This window comes from Macrotis lagotis, chromosome X, assembly GCF_037893015.1.
Source record: "Macrotis lagotis isolate mMagLag1 chromosome X, bilby.v1.9.chrom.fasta, whole genome shotgun sequence".
Lineage (NCBI taxonomy): Eukaryota > Metazoa > Chordata > Mammalia > Peramelemorphia > Peramelidae > Macrotis > Macrotis lagotis.
Window position 1 is genome coordinate 586,254,218 of NC_133666.1, and position 9,786 is coordinate 586,264,003.

General features: G+C 40.6%; 1 pseudogene; it reads right to left on the reverse strand.

Annotated features, from left to right (window-relative positions):
- Nucleotides 1–7,446: 7,446 nt before the first annotated feature.
- Nucleotides 7,447–9,786, reverse strand: LOC141499381 (heterogeneous nuclear ribonucleoproteins A2/B1-like; annotated as a pseudogene).

Below are 9,786 nucleotides of genomic sequence, written 5' to 3' on the forward strand. Positions count from 1 at the left end.
TGCCAGTAGATGTTAGGGAAAGATTTTTTTTTTAACTTTTATTCTTGCTTTATCTTCCCAGTAAGTGTCTCTCTGTAAATTTTAATTAGTTAAATAATACTAGGGACTATTCATTGGGTCAATAATTTAAAATAAATACAGGAGAGATACTAAAATAGCTAATTGATAGTGGGAAAAACATGCTGAAAAGAAGATTCCTTAATCCCTCAAGGATAATAACTCAAAGTTCTGTGTATTTGCGTGTGTGTGTGTGTGTGTGTGTGTGTGTGTGTGTGTGTGTGAGAGCGAGAGAGAGAGAGAGAGAGAGAGACAGAGAGAGACAGAGACAGAGACAGAGAGAGAGAGAGAGAGAGAGAGAGAGAGAGAGAGAGAGAGAGAATGAATGAAAGAGAATCTTGCTAGACTGGCTCTGGGAGACTCAACTTGTCAGTGAGAGTGGGAATTGAAATAATGGCTTTTATAGGCTATATGAAAATGAACAACACAGTATACCAAAATACAGCCTGACCAAGTTACTACACAATAGGACTTTGATTTCCCTAGTCTTGGGCACTATATTTCTCTTAATGCAAATTAAGTTTACTTTTAGCTTTCTTGGTTGCTGAATCATACTCTTCAAGAAGAGGACTTAGGACAGAGCCCTGGAGAACATCCGTAAAGGTGCAGTAGACAGATGATGATAATTTGTCAAAAGAGACTAGAAAGGGATGGGGATGATCAATCAGGTAGGAGAATCAGAAAAAAGCAGATCATAGAAACCAAGGGAGAAGATAGTTAATCAGTAGCATCATAAACTGCAAAGAAGTGAATTGAGCAGGGTGGCTAGGTGGCGTAGTGGATAAAGCACTGGCCCTGGAGTCAGGAGTACCTGGGTTCAAATCCCGTCTCAGACACTTAATAATTACCTAGCTGTGTGGCCTTGGGCAAGCTACTTAACCCTATTTGCCTTGCAAAAAAAAAAATCTAAAAAAAAAAAGTGAATGGAGGGTGATGACAATGAAAAGGCTATCAGGTCTGGCATTTAAGAGGTTGCTGATAGCCTTTAAGAAAGTAATTGTACAAATGGTGGAGTTTGAAGTCAGATTATACCAGATTACAAGGGAGAAGTGAGTGTGTGTGTGTGTGTGTGTGAAAGTAGTGACTATGGTATAAGTAATTATTCCTAGGATCTTGACAATGAAAGAAAAAATAGACTTATAGATTGATAATATGCAAAATTATAACTATGTTTACTTTATTATTAAATATGTATGAGACTATGAGTAAATCCTATGCATATTAGTTATATTTTTTGTATATGGAACATGACCATCTGTTCAACTTTTAAAAAATTAGAATTTGTGAATGTTCTATACATATAAATATCTGCTTGGCGACTGCCTTGCCCTCCTCATAAACCTCTAGACTTCTCAGTAAAGTAAAGTAAGCTATCCTGAGCTGATTGTGATACTTGGAAAGAACTCACTGGCCCATTGTCTACTCCCAAATACCTCTTTTCTGTTTTCCTCAGAAGTTGATTCCTGCCTGTACTTCCTCCAAGTGTTCCTGTCTCTTTATTGTTCTTAGCTCATTTAATCCCATGTCAAGCACTTTCTTTCAATATGTACACATCCTCTTTAACCTCTTTTCGTTTCCTACCTTTGCATAGTTACCTTAGGAGAATCTACCCTGTCTACCTCTCTTTTAAAATTCATGGAATATTAGAATTGGAAGTATTCCCAGGTAAAAAGGAGTGAAGATTTTTGTCTAAGGTCACCCAATGAATCTGGGGTAAGACTTCAGATCTCCTCCCCAGTTCAGGTCAGTGCTTACTGTATCATATTGCAGTTTACTCCTATTCCATTTTTTTTATGATTACTAATTCTTTATTGCCCTCCGTGCTATGTTCCCTCTGTTTGTATTTTCCCCCTTTCCCCCCCTTTATCCATATTCCCCAGTATTTTGTTTCTGAATGCCACCCCCTTCAGTGTGTTTGCCCTCTTATATCACACCCTCCCCTTTCTTTCCCCTTTCCCTTTTTCCCTTTTCCCTTCCCTTCCTTTTATTTCCCCCCACTCCCCTTCCTTTCTCCGTCTCCCCTTCCCCTTTTCCCCTTTTCCCCTTTTCCCCTTTTAATACTTGAAAGGTTAGATGTTTTATAAGTTAACTGAGTATGTGTAGGTTGACCTTAAGCCAAGTCTGATGAGAAGAAGATTCAGGTGTTTCTCCTCTGCTCCCTTCTTCCCCTCTATTACCATAGGTTTTTTGTACCTCTTAGTGTAATGAGATTTACCCCATTCAAATCCCCTCCCTCCTTGTCTCTTTCCTGTCCCCCTTTTTAAGGAGGTAGTGTTTTTTTTTAGATCATTCTATCTAAGTCATAGAAAATTCTGAGTGTCTGTCCCTTCTAGTTCAGTATGAGTCAAAATTCCTGAGAGTTATGAGTCTTTCTCCCAAGTGGGGTTAAAGCCAGTTACATCCCATTAGATAGCAGTCTCATGGTTAGGTCTTGAATGTCCATCATTTCTGGCTAGGTGTATTCTCTCTGTTAGAGTTACAATTCTCAAGATTTATGAGAATCTTTTTTTTCCCCCCCATGTTGGGATATAGCTAGTTTTAACTTACTGGATTGCATTTTTTTTCCTTTTACTGCCCCCCCTTTTTTATCTTTTCGCATGTCTCTTGAACCTCCTGTTTGATATCAAAATTTTCTGTTTAGCTCTGGTCTTTTCATCAGAAATTTTTGGAATTCTTCCATTTCGTTAAATATCCATCTTTTTTCCCTGGAAGAGAAGGCTCAGCTTTGCGGGAAAGTAGATTCTTGGCTGCATTCCAGGCTCCCTTGCTCTTTGAAATACCTTGTTCCAGGGCCTTCGATCCCTTAATGTTGATGCAGCCAGATCCTGCGTGATCCTTACTGTGGCTCCTTGATATTTAAATTGTTTCTTTCTGGCTGCTTGCAGGATTTTCTCTTTTATCTGATAATTCTGGAGTTTGGCCACAACATTCCTTGATGTTTTCATTTTAGGATCTTTTTCTGGTGGGGATCGATGTACTCTTTCAATAACTACTTTGCCCTCCGATTCCATATCAGGGCAGTTTTCCATCACTAGATCCTGTAATATTAAGTCCAGGCTTTTTTTTTCTCTGCAATGTTTTCAGTAAGTCCTATAATTTTCAGGTTGCCCCTCCTTGATCTATTCTCGAGGTCAGTGATTTTGTTGATGAGGTATTTTACATTTGCTGCTATTTTTTATATTTTTTGATTTTGTTTAACTGACTCTTTCTGTCTCATGGAGTCATTAGTTTCTGTAGACTCCATTCTTTTTTTGGGGGGGGAGGAGTTTTCTTCATTAACCTTTTGCAACTCCTTTTTCAATTGGTCAATTCTACTTTTGAAAGATCTTTCCATTTGACCAGTTGAGGTTTTGAGAGAATTAATTTCTTTTTGCATTTGCTCATTTGAGGATCTGAGAGATTTATTTTCATTTTGTAATTGTCCAATTGATGATCTGAGAGATTTATTCTCCTTTTGTGTTTGTCCAATTGTACTTTCTAAGGTTTTGTTTTCTTGTTGCAAGGTATTGTCTCTCCCAAATTTTTAAGCTCCTTCCTTATTTCTTCAAGGAAGTCTTTCTGCACTGTAGACCAGATTGTATTCTCCTTAGAGGTTCCAGGTCTCTCTGAGTTAGGGTCTTTCCCCTCCAGGAATTTTTCTATGGATCCATCTTTCTGCTGACCCTTCTTCATTTTGCTAAGACCTTGAGTTGAGGGGGGCTGGTTCACCTGGGCTTGGGATCACTAGAGGCTTTACTCACTGAGTGAAGTTTCTCTGCTTGGCCAGTAGGAGGAGCTGGTTGCCCTCTCTGGAGCGTCTGTGACCTTGGTTGAGGCCTTCTACCTTTGCTTGAAGGGAGGAGTTGGAGCTATTGAATTCTTTTGCCTTCAATCAATGGTAGGCTTCACCCTGGCCTAAGGTCATTCCTCAGCTGGGCTGGTTCAGCTCACACCTGGGCCTGAGGCAGAAGTAGTTTGCATTTGTTTGTTTGGGAGGAGGCCTGAGCTGCAATGGGACCAGAGGAGCCCAGGATGGTGTCCACAGCTCTCCTGCACCAGAACTCTACCCCCAGCCCCATCCCCAAGCTCCAGGGGGACAGCACCAACACCAGTGCCTCTGCTTCCCCGCAGACTCAAGCCCCTGTCGTCCAGCCCCACCGCTGATCCAGCAGGTCCAGCTCTGGGGCCCTCAGACTCCCAGTTCCAATTCAGCTGTTACTCTGGCTGATCCAGGGCTGATCCTCCCTCTGAGCCCAGACTCACCCACCAGAATTCGGCCAAAGCTGCTGCGGGAGACAAATCCTGAGGTAGCTGTTCTTTCTCCTGGCTTTTCTTTCTGGGTTTTGTGGGTCAGTCTTTTAAGAGGTTTATTTCATGTGATAGATGGGGAAGAGATCAGGAGACTTTAGAACTGTGCCTGTCTTCTCTCTCTGCCATCTTGGCTGGAAGTCTCTCTTAAGTTTCCTATTCCATTTTTGAAACAAAAATTGACCAGTCAAGCATGAATCATGTCTAATAAATATAAAATTAAAGCTACCAAAATAATCAAAGACCAATGTCATCAGTGTTTAAAAACTTTGAAACTATGTATGGATCTTCATACTCTCCACCAAAATGTCCATTCATATATAAGATCAAACTATCTCTTATTTAACATTGTTTTCCTATTTCAATTTGTATTGTTTGCAGCTATTTTTCATTGCCAACATATGATGTTGTACCCACATTAGAGATTAATCCCCTACTAAAAGATAAACCTGGGTATTCTGGGGAGGGTGATCCAGTATGGTGAAGAAACATTTTTGACTTGTCGTTGTTCAGTCATGTCTGACTTATTGTGATCCCATTTGCGGTTTTCTTGGCAAAGATACTAGAATGATTTGTTATTTCCTTCTCCAGCTCATTTTACAGATGAAGAACTGAAGCAAATAGGGTTAAGTGACTTACCAAGAGTCACGCAGCTAGTAAATGTCTAAGGCTAGATTTAAACTCGGAAAGTGAGCCTTCCTGACTTTTGTCTTGGTGCTCTAACCACTGTACCACCTAAGCTGCCCATTTGCCACCTGAACTTTAGAGATTGTCAAACATGTATGGATTGAACGCATTAGGGCTTGTTAGCCATTGAAAGAGAAGATTCATGGAGGAATGGTACCTATCTTTGAATGTTTAAAGAATTGTCGTGTTAGTCAAGTATTATTCAGCTCTCATTAATATGGTGCTAAGCACTTTGGTTGTAAGTAATGAAGAAAACACTCTCCCTGCCTTTAAACCTACATTTTAATTTACAACATATAAACATACAAAATTGATGGAGGATAATCCCAGAAGGGAAGAACTAACAGGGATGGAGGGAGAACAAGGGCCTGGGAAAGAGTGTTTCCATAGGTAGCATTTGAGCTGTTGAGAAGGAATTCAAGTGTGCTAAGAGGCAGAAATGAAAAGGAAGAATATGCCAGACATTAGAAATAGCCAGTGGTATGGGAAGTGTGGGAGTTATGAGAGGGAATGCAAGGAACAATAAGGAGGCTTCTATTATGGCAGCAGAAGAATAAATTGGAGTGGGGAAAGTCTTGAGTCAGAGAGACCAATCAGAAGTTTATTATAATAGGTATAATAGATGAGAGGTGACAAGTACTACCAAATGTGTGACTCTGAGTAGAGAGTATGAAACATATATGAAGGATGTTGTGAAGTTAGAAGTTACAATAGATTGGACATGTGTGGTAATTGTAAGTGAAGAATTGAGAATGACATTGAGGTTGGGAGCCAGGGTGATTGGGAATATGGTGGTTTCCTTGAAAATAATGAAGTTTGGAAGAGAAAGGGTTTTGGGAGAATGATAATGATTTCATTTATGTAAGGAGAGAGTAAAACTGAATATATAGATCTGGGTATCATCTACATAGAGATGATAATTGAACTTGTAGCAGCTGGTATGGTAATATAAAGGGAGAAGAAAAGTGACTCCAGGCCAGAGTTGGGGGGTAGAGGAGAAGGATTTGTGACTTTGTCAATATGATCTGAATGAAGGTCCAGTAATGGAGACTGAAAAGTAGTCATAGGGGTAGGAGGAGAACCAGGAAAGAACATTGTATGTAGGAAGAAATAGTGATTAACTGTAGAAGGTTGCAAAGATAACAAGAAGGATGACAACCAAGAGAAAGCTATTAAACCTGGCAGTTAAACATTCTTTGCTTACTTTGCAGAGGGCAGTTTATGATGATTGATGATGTTGGAAATCAGATATGGGACATGAGAAAGAGAGATTAAACTTGTTCTGCTTGATTTTAGAGGAAGAACTAGGAATAGTGGGTGGAAGCTGTGGAGAAGCAGATGTAGGGGAAATTCCTAACAATTAAAGCTGTTCAAAAGCAAAATGGGATGGGCTGCTTCCCTTGGTGACTAGTCTCTTTTCTCTTACTGAAGTGTTTCGAGTAGAGGCTGGATAAGAGTAATAGCTGACATTTATCTAACATTTTAAAATTTTCCCAACACATTGCATACATTATCATTTGACCTAATGCAGTCTTTTGAGATAGGTATCAAAGATTATATTATCTCTGTTTCACAGTTGAGAAAACTGATGGTTAGAGAATTTTTGACTCTCTCTCAAGGTCATAAGTTTAAATATTAGAATCAGACTTCAAACTAAGATCTTCCCCAATACAGGTCCAGCATTCAACATACAACATTATGCTGCCCCTCTCACCTGACTTTGGGTATGAAGCAGAGGGGATTCTTGTTCAGTTATGTTTTGAACTTGATCCCTTCTGAGGATCTTTTCCAGATCAGTAACTGTGATTTGAGGGCTTTCAACTGTGTTCTGTACAAAAGATGCCTGAGTAATCTTTGCTTCATCAAATGAAATTTGAAGAGAAGACTTAAGGGGGACATTATAGCTGCTTCCAAGTTCTTGGAAGGCTGCCGTGAGAAATGAGACTTGTTTTGCATGATCCCCAGAGGATAGAACCAGGAGTAATGTGTGGAAGTTACAAGAGGCAAATTTAGGTTTAATGTTTTGTTTTCTTTAGAATTATTTTATTAAATCATAAATGTACAACGGCTTCTTAACTCTACACATGCACTTAAATTTTTTAAAGGAAAACGTTATGTCTTCTTACACCATGATCCTGGCTAATAGCTTTTCAAAACTTTGAGAAAAATCTTAAAAAATGTTTCATATTATCACCTGAAACTTACAAATTTAACATTATCAAAGAAGGAATGCTTCTACACTCTTACAAAGACCACTAGAAAGAAACAACAATTAAAAAGCTAAGAAACTGTCTCAAAGGCATTTTTTTATGTTTTTTGTGTTTTTTACAATCCTTCCTCCACAGTGAGGTAATGTTATTAAGTAATCCAATCCATTCACAAAATGGCTCTCTGCATCTGCTCTGGTGTCTTCTGCCATATCACTGCATATTTATGCATGATTGAGATAAGAGTTTCCTTAACATTGTTATTTTGATAACCTGAAGCTGTTCTGTTACCTCTGGGCTCTCATCCTCTCCTATTTATACAGTGAAGCCCATGGCAAACAGGCAGAAAAGCTCAACAGCGGCTCCTCCCTCCATAACCCCCACTTCCTCCACTGCCTCCTGGACCATAGTTTTCTCCACCATATGGTCCCCCCATGTTCCTGCTACCACCAAAGTTTCCACTCTTCATTGGACCATAGTTTGAAGGTTGTTGATTATAGTTTCCAAAATCATTATAGTTCCCACTTCCATAATTGCCTCCTCCATAGTTGTCATAACCACCTTTGTAGCCCCCACCCTGGTTGCCATAGCCAGGTCCTCCACCACCATATCCTCCTCTTCCTCCTCCATAACCAGGACTACCTCCAAAATTGCCACCTCCTGGTCCTCCTCCATATCCATTGTAACCATCTCCAAATCCATGACCACTTCCATATCCATCAGATCCCCCTCTAAAATTGCTTCCTGGGCCTGTTCCAAAGTTTCCACCGCCACCATGGGAATCCCCAAAACCAAAGTTTCCTCCTCTTCCACTCCTAGAACTCTGAACTTCTTGCATCTCTTGTCTAGATAAAGCTTTTCTTCTGCATTATGGCCATTGATGGTTTGGTATTTTTGCAATACAATTTTATCCACAGGATCATGGTCATCAAATGTAACAAAACCAAAGCCCCCTTTTTTTACCAGACTGTCTATCTGTAATTATTTCGATAGTATCAATTTTCCCATATTCATCAAAGTAATCTCTAAGGTGATGCTCCTCAGTGTCTTCTTTAATTCCACCAACAAACAGTTTCTTCACAGTAACCTGAGCACCAGGTTTTCCAGATTCCTCTCAGGCTACTGCTCTCTTAGGTGCAACCACTCTTCCATCAATTGAATGAGGTCTTGCAGACATGGCTGCATCTACTTCAGCCATAGATGAGAATGTTACAAACCCAAATCCCCTTGATCTTTTGCTTGCAGGATCCCTCATAACCACACAGTCTGTGAGTTCCCCCATTGTTCATAGTAGTTTCTCAAACTTTCTTCTGTTGTTTCAAAGCAGAGACCTCCAATAAACAGTTTACGGAACTGTTCCTTTTCTCTCTAGTTCAGTAGGGCCCCAGTTCTACCCGGCCACGCGGGGCTCGAAAGCGCCCAGGTCGGAGCCAGGATCGGGGCCCGGCCCCGTGGTGCGCGCGGGAAAGGAAGCAACATGGAGCGGCCGCCCTCCGGCGTGACCTTGGCCAAGACTTTGGGGAGCTAAAGAGGCTTCGGGCCCCGGGGTGGGGGCTCGGGGCCGCCCGGAGGCTCCCCCCACCGGCCGCGGGGCGGCTCCCCGGGGCCCAGCGCAGGGTCCGGCTCCCGCCGGGGCGGCCCGAGGCCCGCAGAGGCCGCCAGGTTTAATGTTAAGAAAAACTTCCTAACAATTAGTTATCCAAAAAAGGAATGGACTGCTTTACAAGGTAGAGTTCTCATCACTGGAAATCTTGAAGCAGAGGCTGGATGACCACTTTTGAGTATGCTACAATGAGGTTTTCTCTTAGGGAAATGGTTGGATTAGATAGTTGTAGCATTTCCTTCTAATTCTGAAATTATGTTAATTAATCTTTCTCTCAAATTTTTAGGATTTCTTGGTCCCGCCCTTCTCTCAGTAATCCAAACCAGAGATGATTTGCTATCAGGAATGTTTATAGAGGGGGGCGGAGCAAAGATGGCTGTGTGAAGGCAGCATTTACTGGGAGCTGCCCCCCCCCCCCCAAATTATGACTCTAGCCAAAATTTAGAGGGGCACAACCCACAGGAATGTTTATAGAGAAGTACATGGCAGAGGTTATTAATAAAAAGCATAGCTAATATTTACAAAGGAGCTTAATAAAGGCAGGAGAAAAAGGATAAATTTTTTTTTTAAGTCTAAGTCCCCACATAGCTACTTTTGTATCAAACATATCATCTTGTGTTATTAGTCTGGCAGTTTTATGGCTACCTTAGAAACTCTTTTAAGTACAGAGTGGTTATATTATATTACTAAGAGAAGACATCACAAGGAATTCCCTAGCTTCTCTTTTACAATTTACTTCTTTAAACTTTATATCAGATTTAGCTTATGGAAAAGATCCTCCTTGGAGTTGCTTGTTTTCCTGTCCCACTGTTGGTATAGAAAGATTCACTAAAACGGTCATATTTCAAAATAGCTATTGTGTAGAAGATAGAAACCTACAATCTTTCTTCCACCACCACGTTTCATATTTAAACCTTCTATTTTTAACCCAATGGTGAGATCCAT